At 33.3% G+C, this 19047-nt stretch overlaps 2 long non-coding RNA genes across 2 annotated transcripts; one reads left to right on the top strand and one right to left on the bottom strand.

The window, feature by feature from the left end:
• Positions 1-7902: 7902 nt before the first annotated feature.
• LOC127860923 (uncharacterized) lies at positions 7903-12605 on the bottom strand. Its single transcript, XR_008039964.1, has 3 exons — positions 12459-12605; positions 9406-9551; positions 7903-8203 (listed from the first exon to the last, which is right to left on the bottom strand). It is a non-coding gene; the product is annotated as an uncharacterized LOC127860923 (long non-coding RNA).
• On the top strand, positions 11383-19047 carry LOC127860927 (uncharacterized). Its single transcript, XR_008039969.1, has 3 exons — positions 11383-11612; positions 17811-17909; positions 18412-19047. It is a non-coding gene; the product is annotated as an uncharacterized LOC127860927 (long non-coding RNA).

The following is a 19047-nucleotide window of genomic DNA, read 5'->3' as shown; positions in this document are numbered from 1 at the left end:
ATCTGTAAACACACGTCTTGGTTAATAAGGTCCCCGCCGTATTTTAAAGCTTCTTAAACATTACACGATTGTTTGCATTAGAAGCAGCTTTTTTTTTACTGAACTCGCAACGCCAAAGTTCCCATTATCTGATCAGGCGTTTGATCATTCCTTTTCTAATTAACATTTCGAGAATTACATTGTCAGTTAATTTTGTTTTATTAGTCCAGTGCCATAAATAAAGCACCGCGTTGCATAGCAAGGTTTCTCTTATCCTGGTGCTGCTGAAGATTCACTTGATGTGTACATGAATTCTAATTGTGTGAACCACTGCAGAATAGAACATACACATATATCAGATTGGAACTTTTATAACCTCATACAAGACGAAGAGTATAATCGTGTACTTTGTGATAAGCATTTTACTGTCAATCACATGCCTGCTTATTCTTCAAAACTCTGTTATATTTGTCAATAAACAGTGAAGTGATTGCAATCAAAATAAACAATTAGAAAAAAGGCGTGCTTCGTCCGTTATACTCCTTAATGCTTTATTCGCAAAGTGACGATGGTATATATTCCGTTCAAGCCAAGCGACTTTAGTATATAGTTATTCGTTCCAAGCGACTGCTCTATGTATACCGTTCGTACCAATCATATAATAAAGATATACAAGTGGTTTTATTCACGTTCGTTGATTTAAATAACGTGGATTCTTAAAAACTAATATTCGTTTTATTATAAGTTTTTGATATCTTTTTTCCCATAAACCTGGAACAACAGTGTCTATGTGTTTCATCGATTTTAACGCCAATTACGTCAAATTAACATGAGTAAAATGAATAACGTGTCAATTAACCACATCGTTCGAATCATATCGTCTATATATGGCGATAACGTCTTCTCTACAGCCTAGAGTAGCATCACACAAACAGTCCAATGAGTGGTACCCATTTTGTCTTTTGTAATTTTAATAATACTGCGGTGGTATTTATTACATTTTGACACGACTCAAGTTAAGCATGTGACAAAAGCACTTACCAAACAGCGAATTCGTACGTGCTTACAATAAAGCAATATGTACCTTCCTGATATTTTGTCATTTTAATCTGTGAATTCATTGGGTAAAATTATACGATAATTAATGTTTCGTTTTGTTTGTTAGCGAAAATTGTAAAAGTATGGCCTTGGGATATTTGAAAACTATATCAACATTATGTCCAAGACACACTAGAACATATGTAATAACTACTTTGCAATGCAATACTCACAATACATAAACAAATGATTTTTAGTGAAATAATCGTCAAGTTATGTTATAAATGTGCAACTATATAACAAGTACTGAATAACATTATTTTGTTTCACGCTTCTTTTCAATTAGCAAATCGTGTTTTATTTCGTAGTTCTTAGTGTTCAATTTAATTTGCGATGATGTGTATAGATTACCGGGTAAGTTAATTCGAAAAGATAATATGCATTCTTATTTTAACAAAATTCATTGCTCAACTTATTACTCTAGTTAATGAATGCCAATGAATGCATAGAGGATATTTGTTGGATTCGATGGAATATCGATTTTATTTCACGAGTGATCATATAAAATAATAGTTTCGCGAGAGGCGCAGCCACGAGTGAAAATATGTATTTTTTATGATCATGAGGGAAATAAAATCGATATTCCATTAAATCCAACAAAATTTCTTTTTATTGTTTGCTTTTTTCAACGTTCATTTTAATTGTAAAAGAGTTTAACTGGATAATTTCGCTTGCTTTATGACGTCATTTCGTCGAAAAAATGACGTCATTTCACAGTTAAACAGTGAAAAATATCGATATTTGTCACTGTTATTTTTCACTGTTTAAAACAGCGAAATATCACTTTTATTTCACTGATATTTCTCTTTAAACCACCGGAAAGCATAAAAAAAATGTGTATACGTTTTTGTAACAACTCACAACGTTGGGATGTATTTAACAAAATTCTGAATTTAATTTGCGTAGTACGTAAGTAAATTAAGTAATTATACATTGCAATACACGTATATAGAGAAAAATAAGCTTATGCAGACACATATATTTTATTTGTTTACAATCGGTCGTTGCGTCATTCAAAGGAACAATCATTTACATACATTCAAATAAAACGATTGAACGAAGATATATAAGAAATATTAATTTATGAAGCTTTTAAGTATGCCTGTAAATGCGATATATTGTCAACGTACATATATCATTGTCTGTCGATTTCTTGTGCGACAAAGCTAGGTATATTGTTTTTAGTAATGATGGGTGGATTTTAAACATTTGCTTAATTTTATGTATTATTTTGAACATAATTTCTAGCAATCAAATTGGAGATAGTATTACATGATCCGAAGAATGTCCCCAATGCATGTTTTTATTATACAAGCTATTAAACATGCATCACGGCCTCGTGTTTATTTGTATACGACACATGTTAATTACCGTGAAAGGTAGATTTTCATTATAAATTACGTGATAGATTAAGATCATTCTCATTACGTTATACAAACACAATCATTTCAAAAGTATAGACAGATTTATAGACATGAAACATACAAAGCATTCATAAATGAAAACCGAACACGAAGATGGGTAACGATCCTTGATAATTGGTGATAACATCGCTGCATACTGCAATAAATTGCATCAAATGAAGCGTTCGCACAAATAATTACTGATCCTTCGGTTATATTAATCGTGAATGTCGCACTTTTTTTACAACATGACAATTATCAGACCCCTAATAGATTTCCATGCCCATAGCCTTCTTGGGGTAATGACGTTGCTCTGTAACTAAGTAATCGTCGATGTCGCAACCATTAGTGGTGTTTTCCCATTAATTTGCTATCGTAAGAACAGTTTTGCAGAACATGTGATGCGATATATTGGCACGCCAATAATTATTTATTGCACCCAAAAGATAGACCAAGTATTGCGGATTATAAGACACGACAATGATACTATTTAATAAATTGACACGATTTCACGTTGCGTGAAGCATAACCGTATAAATGCATGCAGTACACACATAAGTTTTGAACACATGCTTATAAAATAAAGTAGTTCTGATGCATTTCACTCTGCCATAAGTAGCATTAAAATCTGTTTTTTATGCACTAGTTGATTTTCTTAAGAAATCTGTTGCATATTTAAAGTAATCAAAAGGGATCATTAAACTTATAAATCGTTTCATGCTAAAATTACGTTCATAATAACATGAAACGAGAATTTAGTTGGAATTCACACACAATTACTTTTAATCATAACAGCGTATATACAAATTGTATATTCAATCCCTCGATACGTGCCGTTTCAAAAGAACACAAATGTACCGTGCGTATTTATAACCCGCATGAATTACCAATCTTATGGTTCAATCATCGCATAGCGATATCCAATAACAATGACAAACATATGAGCCTTGATCTGAGAAAACTGGACATAATGCATGCGCGTAAAGTGTCATCTCAGATTAGCCTGTGCCGTCCGCAGGATTTTCGGTAAAAAGGGACGAAAAATACTATTAAAGCGGAAAGTGTCATCCCGCACAGGCTAATCTGGGACGACACTTTACGCACATGCATTTTGCCCAATTTTCACAGTACAAGACACATATATACATTTTACATACACCCTTGCGCAGGCCTAATAATAGCAAATCTGGTTGTCTGATACAATCGAGAGGCGTCCCTACGTAAATGTATTAACCCATTTATGCCTAGTGGAGTCTGCCATCCTTCTAAATTGGATCAATTTATTTCCAAAACTAGGGATGTCTAGTATATTTTTTTCTATATTTAGAATATTTCTTACAGAAATTTCTGTAAGCAAACAGCGCAGACCCTGATGAGACGCCGCATCATCTGGGTCTACGCTGTTTGCCAAGGCCTTTTTTCCAGACACAAGGCATAAATGTGTTAAAAACGTACATGTCGATAAGCGCCTCTCTACTGCAATAGAAAATACTACAATATACTCCATGACTACGCCTATAAAACTTGTGTTTTCTGAGAAATCCGAATTAGGAAGAATTAACAGTAATCATTAAGAGCTTCGTGAAAAGAATTCTCTGATCAATTTCGATGTGTTTATAATGTAACTTTTAAAAATAAATTCCATATTCACAATTAGTGAGTTCTGAATTAAAAAAAAAATTCATGTTGCATACAACAAGAAATGCAACGTTGCAAAGCGCCAAATAGCTACAATTTCGTGTGTTTCAGTAAATGTCAACTTCACATAGGGATGAGTGTTTTTAGAAGACATTTAATACTGTATGATGATATAAATTCGCTATATGATCTAATCGAAGTTACAATTTCTACTTAGACACGATGTTGTGTCATTTTTTAATAAACCTATTTGCACTCTATTCCAGTCTGTCGACATTTAAACACATGGTTTAAAATAATAATATGCGAACTATGAACTTAACAATTGAATGGAAATATACAATTACATGTATACATGTGCCTTTATAAAAAAGAGCGAAGCAAACAGAAATATGAAACACATGAACGTTTAGGAACAGACCTGTATTTATATCGTTTTATATAACTGTGGTCAATATGCGTTGTATAAACGAAAGTTGTTTATCGGCGTTGCTCATAGATTATATTGTTGAGCGGGTTTTGATACATATTTTGAGATGTTTATTTTATTTTATATTTTTTTTCCAACACATTTTATTTCGTGATTGCAACTACATACAATATGAATAATAACACGAATAATAACAATATTGTTTTGCAATCGGACATAAGAAAATTGCAACAAAAATACATGTAATGTATCCAACACATATCATAAGTTACACGGTCAACAAATGCGGCGTAACAACGGATCCGGCAAATGAGTGTTGAACGGTATTGCTGTGACTAATTGGACACAAGAGTGTGTTTTCACACATATTGTGATATAATCGGCTCGGATTGACATTTGGTTTAAGACTAATTACTTATGCATTAAATCTGACTTTGATACATATTGTCTCTAATTAAATTAATCATATTGTCAGAATTAAAAAAACACAATATGAACATATTTATAGAAACAGTAAAATCAATCAAACACAATACATATTTATCCAAACAAACAGTACTTGTGTTGCATACAAATCTATAATAGTAAAAGGAAGAAGTTTCTCCTAAATAGATATACGGTGTTGATTGATTTGTGTTTGAGGAAAACGATCGTCTCTTACATCAATCACATTCAAGAGTCATGGCTTATATCGCGTATAATTTATTATTTGTAATTTCCTAGCCAAAGTACATCTACATTTATTTTAATAATGACGGAAGCGGTTAGCCTTACTCCGAGAATGTAAACGCTCAACGAGGACGTATAGTGTTGGAACAAAACTTGAATATTAAGATGTTACGTGTTCCTCTGTTAATCAATCGCACAGTCCACGTCAAAACATTTGCACTCCTGGGGACCGTTTCAACAAACATCGTACGACAAATTTAGAATACGATACATATTTTAGAGAAACATTGCAAAACATCAAGGTATATTATAACTAATTCCCAGTAAATTTATTCATTTTATCAGTGTCTTACCGTCGGAATATGTTTTGCGTGGATATTTATCAACATCTTGTATTATTTACTTTTCAAATTTTAGTCGTAAATTAAGATTGTCTTACGATCTTTGATGAAACGACCCCATGATGTAAATTAACGATAGGGCTTGAATATTAAAGGTCACTCAACTGAAGCATGCAGAACATAACATGTCACGAACAGGGTTTTGGATGTTTGTAACATAGAGAATATTAGATTAGTGTTGATCATAGATCAGGTTTATCATGCGAGGCTTAGAAAACAAAAAGCACGAGCCTTGAGCCTTTCGTTTTCGTGCCCAGCATGATTAACCTGATCTATAATCATCTATTATTCTATTTACCCTACTTTTTATTCAGTAAACTTTTTAATTTAAGCAAAATTTGTTTTCATGAGTGTTTGTCGTACTTTGATAATGACTGTAGTGTAACCAAGGTCAGTGTATTACTCCGCGTTCCAAAATAACCGCTGATCAAATAATCAATTTCTAAAATCAGAATATCGTTCTGTGACAAAGAGTCGTGCGTTATTAATTGCAATTGTATTCATATTGAATTGCAAATCTAAAAGTTTTATAACATCAATATAACATTTAGTTGTTATATACAAGGAACTACATTTGTTTACAACGTAGCCTAATAACGTAGCACGTACCGTTGATTATAGCAGAAATTCAATAAACGGGGCTTTAATCTACCGAATTCGCTGTAAAAGTGGGATACAATTGATTTTTATCAAGTGTTAAAATAACTCTATATGGCACATACATGTATTCAATATTGTAAGGTATCTGAATGAGTATAATGAATGACACAGTAATAGTCCCAATAAAGAATTGTATTGCAAAATTTGATCTAAGGAAGGTGAACATGAGTAAAAAGGACCTTTTCACAGATTTTGGTATATTTTGCCGCTTGTAATTAAATGCTTAAATTGATATTGGTAAACATCGGGTAGTATCGTGCTATTTGTGCATCATTTTCTAACTATTTGTCATCTACAATTTAGCTTCAAGAGAAAGTATCAATTCTTTCTGCTTAAGCAGTATCGTTTTAATATTCAACGTCATACTTTTGCAAAACCCACTGGAGAAAAGTTCATTAAATAAACCGATTCGCCTTCTTTACTGGTGTCTGTCAAAAATTGTTAATTTGATAAAATGGTCCAAAACAAATCTTTATTTTGATACTGTTCTGATTAAAGCACTCGTTCTAAATTTGAATGATATTATTCAAACATAAACAATCATGTGTTGTTGGATTTGAAGCCGAATAAGTGTAAGTGAAAATGAACAAGCCATGGTCATGGCGGAATAATCTCAATAACATCTGTTTAGTTGAGAAATATTGATGAAAACCAGTAAATAATGTGTGTTTATTGAAAACAAGTTAAGTTGGCAAAACTGTTAACAAATTGCATGAAATAAAGCCTGCTATTGATTCTGGAACATCATTTAGAATTTCTGACAGAAAGGATCAAATAAGTCTGCTACCATGTTTGTCTTTTCCTGCGAGGTTTCTGCAACTGTTGTTGGGTGTGGGAGACAAGCGCAAGATCGTCGACTGAGTCAGAGTCGTCCAACTGTTTCAATAGTGTCAACTGGATTCCGTGCCGCTTCTGATCCGTCGAGGTGTTTATGACCCAGTCTATGGCCAGTACGAAAAGGAAAGGTGAGAGTAAGCGATCGGCAATACGGCTTCCATTTGACACTGGCTTTTACCGTAAGTTCTCCTCCCAGGTCCGTTGTGTCTGGTGTTGTTCTGTTTGGCGTTTTGGTAGCAAGGTTTCGACAGGATAGGGTAGCTAGCCCTACGCCCATCCCTCATCGTTTTTCAGCGCCCGGGGCACACCGGTTGGATATGTTATCATTATGATTCATTTATTTATGTGAGGACAGCTTAATATAAACGGTTGGGATGCAATAGTGTCTTTGTCAATCGATAATCTGTTCGGTGGGTTGACTCTCTTTGGCAAAAGAAAAGTATAGAAAAGTGCCTACATCAACAATTTAATGAGGAAAACACATAAACATTACTCCTTTATGGTGTTTTCATAACTAGAGGCTGCTTGACACAACCAACTAAACTTAATAACCCTTCCAGAATACCATACTTATGTAATTTTCTATTTGCTATACACCGTTGCAGTATATTGCTCGTTAAATGCCAAAACAAATGATGAACTATTTAATACCAAGTTTTGTTTCAAAATACGCACTAACATCTATGTGTTTTGTTGACGTCATTGTGTTGTGTCTAGTAAACACTATCTTTAATAAATGCTATAGATGATTGAATATATATGTATCGACAAAAGAAAGTAGTCCGGCTAGCGGATGGGGTTGTTCGTTTAATGTTGCATACGATACGTGTTAGTGAAAGAAAAAATAAAAGATATCCAATTAACAAGAACATTTGTAATTCTGAAATAACTATACTAGTGTACAAAAGCATCCAATCTTCAAATATTTTTTATTAAAACAGTAATAGAACCGTGTGTATTAAAACAAGAATATAAGACGATCGACATATACAAAAATGAAATTTTCAGATCTCATCGGACAGTTTTCTCTTCACCTTGACCAAGGGTCCAGAAACTCCTCCGCACATTCGGGAGGACAGGTTCCAGCACTAAAAAGGAAAGAAAAAATATAGCTGTATATACGTTTTATGTGAAGAGCAATATGTCATTTTTAACAGAATTGTCCATATAAATACATGTATTACTACCGAAATAAATGCATTAAAAAAGCTTCCCATGCAAAGATAAGCAAAAATATCAACGCAAATATAATTTATATGAAAATAGTTCATTATAACTATAAGATCGTATGAAGATGAGAAATTCCTAAAAAGAAGTATTTTTAACATGATGAAAAAATAGCATCACTGCAATCAAAAGAAGACAAACATATGTATAACATACAATTCCTAATGTTTGTACAATGAACAAGATCATTGAACACATTTTGCAATATTCAAATATATATAGTAACTTAAAATGTTTAAACAATATAGGTGAATATTTATTTAACGAAAAAATGACACTACGTAAACATTAATAGGACAGATATTTCAGTCAACATCTGTAGTTTTATATTCAATGGAAATGACTAGGAAATCAATAGGAAAGCACGCTTATACTCAGTACAATATATTTTATTTAAGACTAATGATCAAATGTGACACCATTAGAAACAGGAAAACAACAACATATGACAAACACAATAACCAATAAATAAAAAGGTGGTCACGGCCTTGAGACGGTCAATACAAAACATAGAATTGTGGTTTAACATTAGATTAAGGGCGCTAACCCTAGCAATATTCCCATAATTATTAATGTGCAAATAAAACATAACATCAAACCAAAACAAGTAAAAGCAACTTACTAAAAAGAGAATACATTTAAATGTAAAACAAATTTAACTCCTCAGTGGTCGGGTGTTAACCAGAGGGATACCAATTTTTGATTCAAGATGCCATGAAACAAACACAATAATATATCTTCCATAATTTAAACACACATTAGCTATGTAGAATCATATAAAATACTATGTTCTCATAATCGATATGCACTTTCAGGGAGAAGCCGTAGTATGGCGATACATTTAACCCATTTATGCCTAGTGGACTCTCCCATCCTTCTAAATTGGATCAATTTATTTCCAAAATTAGGGATGTCTAGTATATTTATTTCTATATTTAGAATATTTATTACAGAAATTTCTTTCAGCATGCGGCGTCCTATCTGGGTCTACGCTGTTTGCCAAGGCCTTTTTTCTATACACTAGGCATAAATGGGTTAACACAAACTGAAATGTTGCACTTACTGTGTACAGAGTTGTTTGCATTTCTCTTTGACAATGTCGAGAATGTTTGCCCCATTAGTGTTACTGTGGGAATTAATTGCAAACACCTGGCTGCACATCGCTATGACAACCAATATCACAACGAATACCCGTGTATAGTTCATTGCCTGAAATAGTATTGTTAATGGCGTTACTCACCACATGAATCTATAAAAAAAATATTGTTAAAAATTAATCCAATTTCAAACACTGTGAAGTCACATCAACACAATATTCGAATCATTATACGTACATATTTAAGTTGTGCGTAGTTTTTTATACGCAACCAAATCGTCAAGCTTAATTTAAGTTTGTTCACTTATTATTCAAGCAGTTGAACATTTCGTAATACATTAAAAAACATAAATACGCGACTTTTACCTCCTTCGCTACTTGGGCATCCAGACCAACACAGATATAAGAGTAGATATTAGCCGCTTAACTTACGACTTAATTCTCAGAATACCAATGAATAAATGAGCCTTGTTCTGAGAAAACTGGGCTTAATGCATGTTCGTAAAGTGTCATCCCATATTAGCCTGTGCACTCCGAACAGGCAAATCAGGGACGACACTTTCCGCCTAAACTTGATTTTCCGTAAGGAGGGACTTCCTTGAAACTAAAATACCATAAAAGCGGAAAGTGTAGTGCCTGATTAGCCTGTGCGGACTGCACACTTGCATTAAGCCCAGTTTTCTCAGAACGCGACTCAAATGTACAAAAGCTTGATTATTTTGTCACATTAAAACAAAGATTTATCGCAAGCGATACTTGAGAGTATATTCCTTTCATTTTAGAGTTTTATTTCGCTCAAACATGTTACATGTATTTTTAGGAAATTAACGGACGCAAACCATCTCGAATTTTAAGGATTTCGTCTATGATTTTTTTCCCAAGCTCTCGATTTTGCGTTGTCTAGAAAGACTATTTAGACCCTGTGAACTATCGAACAATTTTTTGTATCACTACTGATTATGAAATAACACGTCCAATTTAATAAGCAATTACCTTACAGTTAAAAATGAAGAAATGAGTTATAGTTAACAATTTATATATTGTGAAACTGTTTTCAACAGTAGAAAATAATCAAAACATATATACAGATACCTTATGGAACATTTATCACGACAAACAAATATTTTCAGAATAACTTGTTAAGAAAGTTACCAAATAAATAAACCGCTGTGCTAAATTATAGTCGTCTTGTAATGAAGATAACTTTGCGAGCACGACCCTTGAAAGAACGTAAAAGATGTAGGACTATATTACGTATAAAGGAGATATCGACGGCCGTCAAAGAATGTATATTTTCGGAAAATCGGGTAAAAGTCTCCAAATTATATATCATAGCACACTAATAATGGAAATTATATATATATATATATATATATATATATATATATATATATATATATATATATATATTTATATACGTGTCGCGCTATGTGAAAAAGGGGTTTAATGCAAGTGCGCAAATCGTCATCCCAGATTAGCCTGTGTTGTCAGCACAGGATAGCCAGGGACGACTCTTTGCGTTTGTTTGATATTTTTCGTTTAAAGAAAGTCTTTTTTTTTTGCGAAAATTAAGTTAAAGCGGAAAGTGTCGTCCTTTATTAGTCTGTGCGAACTGCACAGGCTTATCTGGGACGATTCTCTACGCACAATAATATGTGCGAATAAAAAGGAAGTGTTTCGTAACTCAATTTAGACACATATTTGATATGGCTTTCTTAAATGACGTTAACACATACCTTTGTCGTTTAGAAACATATGTACGTATATTCAAATCGTTTAACCTCGACATCAAAACAGACGTCTCAAGGAGAAATGCAACGGTTATCGCCGCGGTATTTATCTCTTTGAGATTTATACCTGTCTAGCATAGGCTTTGCCCTCGATTTAATGCGATAGGGCAAATTTGTAAGTTTAAGGACATGCAAACTTACGACTAAGGTTTAATCTATAACACTGACTGCTGGGGATAAATATTTAAATATTTGTTTAAATTAGTGTTTACAATTAAGTTAAAAACATGTTATCGACTTGTATTCTTGAATTAAAGTTATTTAGAAACGATTTAAATGATGAGTGTTATGATCGGAATGCAACATTCATCCATATGAAGAAATAATTATTTCTATCAAACATACAAAATGACACTCGATCTGAATAATTTTTGCAATTTACGGGTAAGGAAGTAGTTATCTAAATACTTATTAATGCTATCATTGTATACAACTATAGTTGTTGAACCTGGCAATGGTAAACCTGTACAAATAGCACATGGACGTGTATGCACTTATGTATTTAATTAGCGTTTTATACTTAACTTGCGATAACTTCGCCAGAAAAAGTTATACAATTTCAAACACATTTCTTGTTTGAACAAGCGATATGTTTGTGAAACACTATGTCCCCATATGTATGACCTTTGACCTTGAAGGATGACATTGACCTTTCACCACTCTCAGTGTGTAGCTCCATGAGATACACATGAATGCCAAATATCAAGTTGATAGCTTCAATATTGCTAAAGTGTACATTAAATGAGCGATTTTAACCATATATTTGACCTTTGACCTTGAAAGATGACCTTGACCTTTCACCACTCAAAATGTGCAGCTCCATGAGATACACATGCATGCCAAATATGAAGTTGTTTACTTCAAAATTGCAAAAGTTATGGCAAATGTTAAAGTTGTGTTAAACAAACACACCAACAGACAGGGCAAAAACAATATGTCCCCCACAATACTGGTGGGGGACATAAAAATGTGGTGTCAAAACTGTTGTTATTCGTTGAATGCATTTATGTTTATTATTGTACATTGCATGTTGTTAACTTTAAATACAAATGATGTCTTTAAAATGTAATTTAGCATGACTAGATGCTACAACAACTAATTATCTTCGTATTAATTGTACGGATTTTTATAGACCCCGCACGGTTCGCTTGATACCAATAAAATGTTAATACCCTGTATCACGCGTTTTGGTAGGGGTCATTAAAAAGCTGTGTAAAGAACTTATCTTACCGAGTACCCTCCATATTCCATCAACAACGCAATTAGAAGAGAAAAGTTCGCTAGTCTGATATTACGTCGGATTGTTAACATTCGCGATATTCGCTATTTATATATCTAAAGATACACACCTTGTATACAGTTAGCATGTGACCTGGCTGAGCGAATGAATTACGAGTACTGTATTATGTATGCCAGAGGGGTAAATCACGTGATAGTCAAGATGGCGACGTCTTTACCGAGACACTTACTTTTTGCCGTTTTATACCCTTTATTACTTCTATTTATGTTTTAAATGACGCTCACTTTCCAGCCATATCAATAAAAAGATGATAAGCGTTTATTTCGTATTTAAATTCGCTTTATATCTCGACTTTACTCCCCGCAAATTTTCTTAGTGGAGCCCTAATTAGGTCATTCCGCTAAGAAATTTCGCACCGAGTATAGTCAAGATATACAGCGATTATTACTATGAAATAAAAGCCAGTAATTTTCTTCCTAATATCACTGGAAAGCGATCGGAATAAAAAAATAATACAAGTAATAAATGGTATAAAACGACGAAAAATTCCTGCCTCGGCATGGATGTCGACATCTTGTTTGTCACGTGATCACACCCTCTGTACGAGCTACACTAAAAATTCTTAACCCTCGCTATTATTTTCGAGACACCTAATTTGGCTTACTTTTCCTGACGTGCAGAAATAAATAACGAAAACTACACAAGGAAATTTATGTTTTTTTTCAATGATGAAAAAAGTGAAGGGTATATGGTCGCTTAATAAGGAGTACGAATTATTTATAATTATTGAGTTTATCTCAAATACAATCTGGGTAATGATTTCCGAATAATGTAGTTTTCGGGATGTCTTGTAACAAGGGAGCTAGAAGACATGTGACCAATCATCTCTGTCTTGCTGCTGTATTTAAAGAAAATTATGCTTTAATTGCAAACCAAAAATTACGATGCTGTTGAACTTACAAACAAATACTAACCGATATTTTGACAATATATTTGAACACATTTAAATGAGTTAGATTTGTTTGTACCGCTCAATTTGTATTCTGTTTTCTAAAAGCTAGCAAATTACATGATAAGTTCATTTGTTTGGCAAGTTTTCAAATCAACATTGGGAAATAATGTGGTGCCTTCATTATATTTGCCAAGGACATTCCTTCAAAAGCTAGCCACCAATTTAAAAGCCCATACACACTAAAAAAAAATCAACAAATATTTCGAACAACATTTTGAAAAATGAAGTTAACACATGATAAATCAATGTTCCTTGGAGCAAAAGCCAACATTTCAACGCTAGATGTGTTCTGGTATCCGAGATTCAACGCAATAACGGTCGTTTTTAGTTATTGTGTGTCAAAATATAGTCCATGTGAATTACCGGTTACGATATCCGAACATTTACGATCGAGCGCGAGACTGGCTTCGGGCAGCGTCGAAAGCAAGAAGTAGTTCTCATGAATACGTCATTCTTCGTTGATTATTCGTTGATTTTTAGGATATATGTAACTTAAATTATTTATTTACCACTTTTAATTTTTCTTTTGCCGACGATAAACCCCATAAACAGACCACTCTTTAACGAATGTTATAAGGTTTCTTTAGAGTGCTTTCTTCCATTTTAAAACTAGTAAGTAAACTTGCAATAGTCTCACGGCCGTTTATCACGGGCACCACCTCTTTCCTTGCGACGCATTGCTAAATGAGCCAATGCTACTTTCGAGGTGGCGCTAAGGACAGGATGTTTTAAAATTTCACGCATAATTCTTCTGGTGGATTAAGTTTTTATATGTTTCTCCACCCAATTTCGCATTATTTTGAAAATCGGGCAATGTAAGTGCGATTCAGCGAAGATTGATTCATCTACAAATGTACATAAACATACAATCACAACCCATTTGGGAACGTGATGACCTTTATAAGTTGTGGCATGGTGGAGTATTAGAAAGCAAATCGACGTCTTTTGTCTGTGTTACGAGCAAATTTTCACCCGATTTAATCGCGAACGACATCAAACGATTGCGTTCAACATATACATGTTTCTGCATGGATGAAGTTTTGAATCATTAAATATATTAAATGATGAAATATGATACTTAAGTGAACGATATGTAACTTTTCATGGGCATACCGATGGTATATTCTTCTTAATTTAAACACGTTTGTAATTGTAAACTTTGTCCCTTTTTACGCATGTATTTGTCTATTTTCAAATAGAAAGAGATTTAAGTAACACCATTAAGAAAAAAGTGCATAACGCCGTCAAACGTATTATTTTGCAACACGTCCATGGGATTCTAACTGATACATACATAATGCGCTCATTTCAATACGAGTTTTACAGGCTTCAATACCGATATCAATGATGCGCCAGTGTTTCGATGCATTTTGTGTAGATTTCAGTAATAGATATTGTAAAATACCTACTATCCCCCCACGAAAAAAAGTATCCCCATGGATACCTATTATAATGATGACTGTCCGAGTGAGTGTTAATCAAATTAAAGGAATATTCGCAAAATATAATTCGCCCCACTGGTGCAAAAAGGTACCATGTGCCTTCTAATTTCAATGTAGCATGGTACCCTTTTGCACCAAGGATGCGATATTATTTCAATTATATAATACGCCATTAACCGGCGTTGCTTATTATAATTTTTACAATAAAACAGAACGACCGACTTCAGGAACATACACAACATTTGTTAAACAGCGTCTTAATTGTAATCTCATCATAATTGTTTAAAAAAAGAAAAGAAATACCACAGAAAGGGGCAGCGGCATAATAAACTGTCCCCGCATCATTGACCCTACACAATCGTCGCCATCTTTGAACCCATTATCCTTTTATTGATTGGACTGTGTTAAATTATTCTTTATTATAATATTGACGAACACAGTAAATGTTTGGAAACAAAGTCTCTGTAATTATTGATTATATACAAATTACAAAATGTATAGAATTTTGTTTGCGTATACGCACTGCGCTGGATAGGTTCAAAGCTACACGGTTTTAATGCTAGATGCTATGTGACAAATGCTATTTTATAAATGCCTGTATTCTTTTAAGTTTAAAATTTCAAAAACAAATTTAATGATAAAATGAAAAGATACTTTTATAATTTCCGTTTCATTTGCGAGCAACTCAAATTTAAATTCCACACATGGAATGTATATCCTTGTATTGGTACATTGGACTCTTCACTATCACATATTACTAAAAATATACTTAATGAAATCTTTAATGTTAAAATAACGAAATATTAGAACATAATATTAAAGTACAGTGAACGTATTTAAACATTCTAATTCACTATCACATATTACTAAAAATATACTTAATGAAATCTTTAATGTTAAAATAACGAAATATTAAAACATAATATTTAAGTACAGTGAATGTATTTAAACATTCTAATACACATGTCATTTAATGCAAAAAGTAATCATGTATGCACGAAAAATGATACGAATCTAATATTTACTTTTATAATTTCATCCATAAGATTGCTTAAACGAAATCATTACAATAATGTCATTGTGGATATCTTTTGCATAGATCCAGCATTAAAAAAACTTGCACCATTACCATCATTGACCACATCATGCGTACACTTACTTAATGTTTGATTAAGCTCATGACTATTTAAACTGACAAAGCAATATTTCCAGAAACACTACCACGCGCAACAGATAAGTGTTTTGTTTAAAGTTTAAACATTTACTATTTAATCAAACAAAAACACACATTTACTGTATCCACGAGGAGACATTTCAATACATTTAAACAATTAGACAATAAATCTCTGCCGCGCCTGTGTTACAAAATATTTCAAAGAGGAAAAAACTGTTTATTTCTTTTTGTTCGCTACAAAGTTCATTTAGATTCCTCACAAAGTCATTTCTCGTTTAGGTAGGTATTTTTTATTGCAGTCTATTATTTTTTAATCACAATTTAATTCAATTTCGAAATTCAAAGAAAAAATTATCGATATATTATACTCTTTCTTTCAGATGTTTTTATTTAACATCCAAAACATTGACATTTTATTTGAAAATGTCGTTGATTTATTCAACAAAAAGTACTTAAATCTCAACCTAACGATCGCTATAGTTGTTGACGTTTCTAAACCGACATATAACCGAATTATATTAATTATAAATAATAATATTATTTTAAAGGGATGGCAAACCTAAGCAAATCCGTAACCGGTTAACCTATTCCGATATTCGAGCCGTTAACCGGTTAACCGACTGTCGTATAGACACGTTAATGAAAGAAACACTTCTAACCAATTACATGTATATGCAAATATACTCTGTTTTGTTAATTGTCTTGTAACCTTATTACTGAAACCATTTTCATCAATAAAATACTGTTTCTTTACAAATTGTGTTGGTCTTTTAAATTGGGAATATACATTTGGAATCCAATATTTAGTCATTTCTCAAAGTCATTTCCGACATTGATTACATGCTTGTCGGGGAACTGTGATATTTCTCTGTAGTAATATTACGTTCATGTCATTTACACATAATTATTGTTCTACACATTGACCAATTAAAGCTAGTGCAGAATTTGAATTATGTTGTGTTTTATAAACACTCATTATCCTTTAAGAATTACGTGCATTGACGATTTGCTGATAAATAACAATTGTCAATGAGCATAAATATATTTTGCAATGGGCATAGTGGTTTCCTAACCTCTGTTATTAAGGCCTGTTTATACTCAATTTCTTTATTATGGTGTTAAAGTTTGCAATAGTTGTTAAAACAACCGTGATCGGGTGTAATCACAGTGTCCAGCTTTGTTGATTTTATCAAGCAATGTTAGTCATCACAATGGCAATATAAAACCTGCTCATTAATCCGCTGCACCCTGATAGTTCACAACTCTTATCGCTTTTGATCCGCATGGGGCATCACGGGGTGGTAATTGCCGATAATTTGCGATAAGATAAACGGATTAGCAAATACAGTAAAATGAACTAAAACAAAACTAACGATTTGAGCATTTATTGCGTTCAACCAAAAATTGTGTTTTCTGAAGAGTAACCGAATATTAATATTGTAACCGGGTAACCTCCTTAAGAAACAGATAATCTGTTAACCGAATAACCGTTGCCATCCCTAAATATTAATACCAAAAATTATTTTAAAAAAGACAGGAGCCGTTGATATTAAATTATTTTTGTGGGGAAAAAATCGACACTTAAATTAATGAGATCAAAGAGTTGAGACTTGGTGGCGCGGTTGTGTTTCTGAACGATTCTTAGCCGCATTTCATCCATATTCATTGACCAGTACACGGACGTAATATCATCTAATCTTTGCCTGTTTTCCAGTCTTGGACACAGACCACCAACCAGCTTTCTCCGGGCGTCTCGGTATTTTGGCTAGTCTCCCCCATATTCTCAGCATCTGCATCCAGGTCGCGGCACCAGGTATTGCTCTTCCCTTTTCTTTGCGGTTTCCGGATGAGAAATTGCCTTGTCGTATTAAATGCAGGATTGTGAGCGGTATGTCAATTCTTTCGCCAATGTCTCTGAAGGATGTCATCTAAAACGGGTTACTTCTTTGTTATTCTACATAAGTCTTTGTTGTCTAGCACCCGGATCTTCAGGATCTTCCTAAGACAGGTGTTTATTAAGGCCTCTATTTTCTTTATGGTGTTGGAAATGGTAATCCAGGTCCGTGCTCCATAGAAGAGTGTTGGCTTTATGAACGTAGTTCATTACAATATCATCTGATTTCTTATAATGTTAACGTCCAGCGAATATTATTATTGTTGAAAACGAGCTTGGATATGAAGATTTTGTATGGCTTATGTGCATGATACATGGCCTTTATGTCAGATTTTTCCTTGTTTCACATCAGGCTTTTAAATTAAAAAAATGAATATCTGATATTTGATACGTTTTTAGAAGACATGTTGTTTTATTACAGATACAGATAATAAGGATCTGATATTCCGACAATAGTACAGTATGCTGATACCAACACGCCTACTCGTATACGTTGCAGAATCAACGGCTACGTATCACTCTGGATCAGCAGACGATTTATTGCTTAAATCTGCTGATGAGTCCGGAGATAGCCGATGTAGCACGATTGGCTGCGTATGTGTCGTATGACCGAATCTTCAAAATACGCGGGGTTTTCCCAACGGTGTATATTCTTTATTCTTAACTGCACACGTAACAGATTGCCAAGCAGTTGTTCACATCATAATTTAACTTTTCTTAAAAACAACACGGATTTTTTTCTATTGTGTTTAGTTTATGCAGTTTTAACAAATGCCATAATTCCAATTATTCATTCGGGCCTACTGGCTGAAAATACATTCCTTATTATGTTTGCTGTGAATAAATGACGAACAATAACAACAAATTGGTCATCTGTCCGCGTCTGAGAAACGAAGTTATAATACCATCATCTCATATTGGCAGATAAATTAAGACGAAACTGCTTCACTAACATCCATATTCATTGACGTTTGGGGCATAACGTGATGTTATTTCTATGGTATTTGTTTATTAAAAAAACATAAGGCAACACACTACTTTAACCTCAAACAAGTTC

This window comes from Dreissena polymorpha, chromosome 15, assembly GCF_020536995.1.
Source record: "Dreissena polymorpha isolate Duluth1 chromosome 15, UMN_Dpol_1.0, whole genome shotgun sequence".
In the NCBI taxonomy this organism is placed as follows: domain Eukaryota; kingdom Metazoa; phylum Mollusca; class Bivalvia; order Myida; family Dreissenidae; genus Dreissena; species Dreissena polymorpha.
This window is presented reverse-complemented; position numbering and strand designations above follow the sequence as displayed.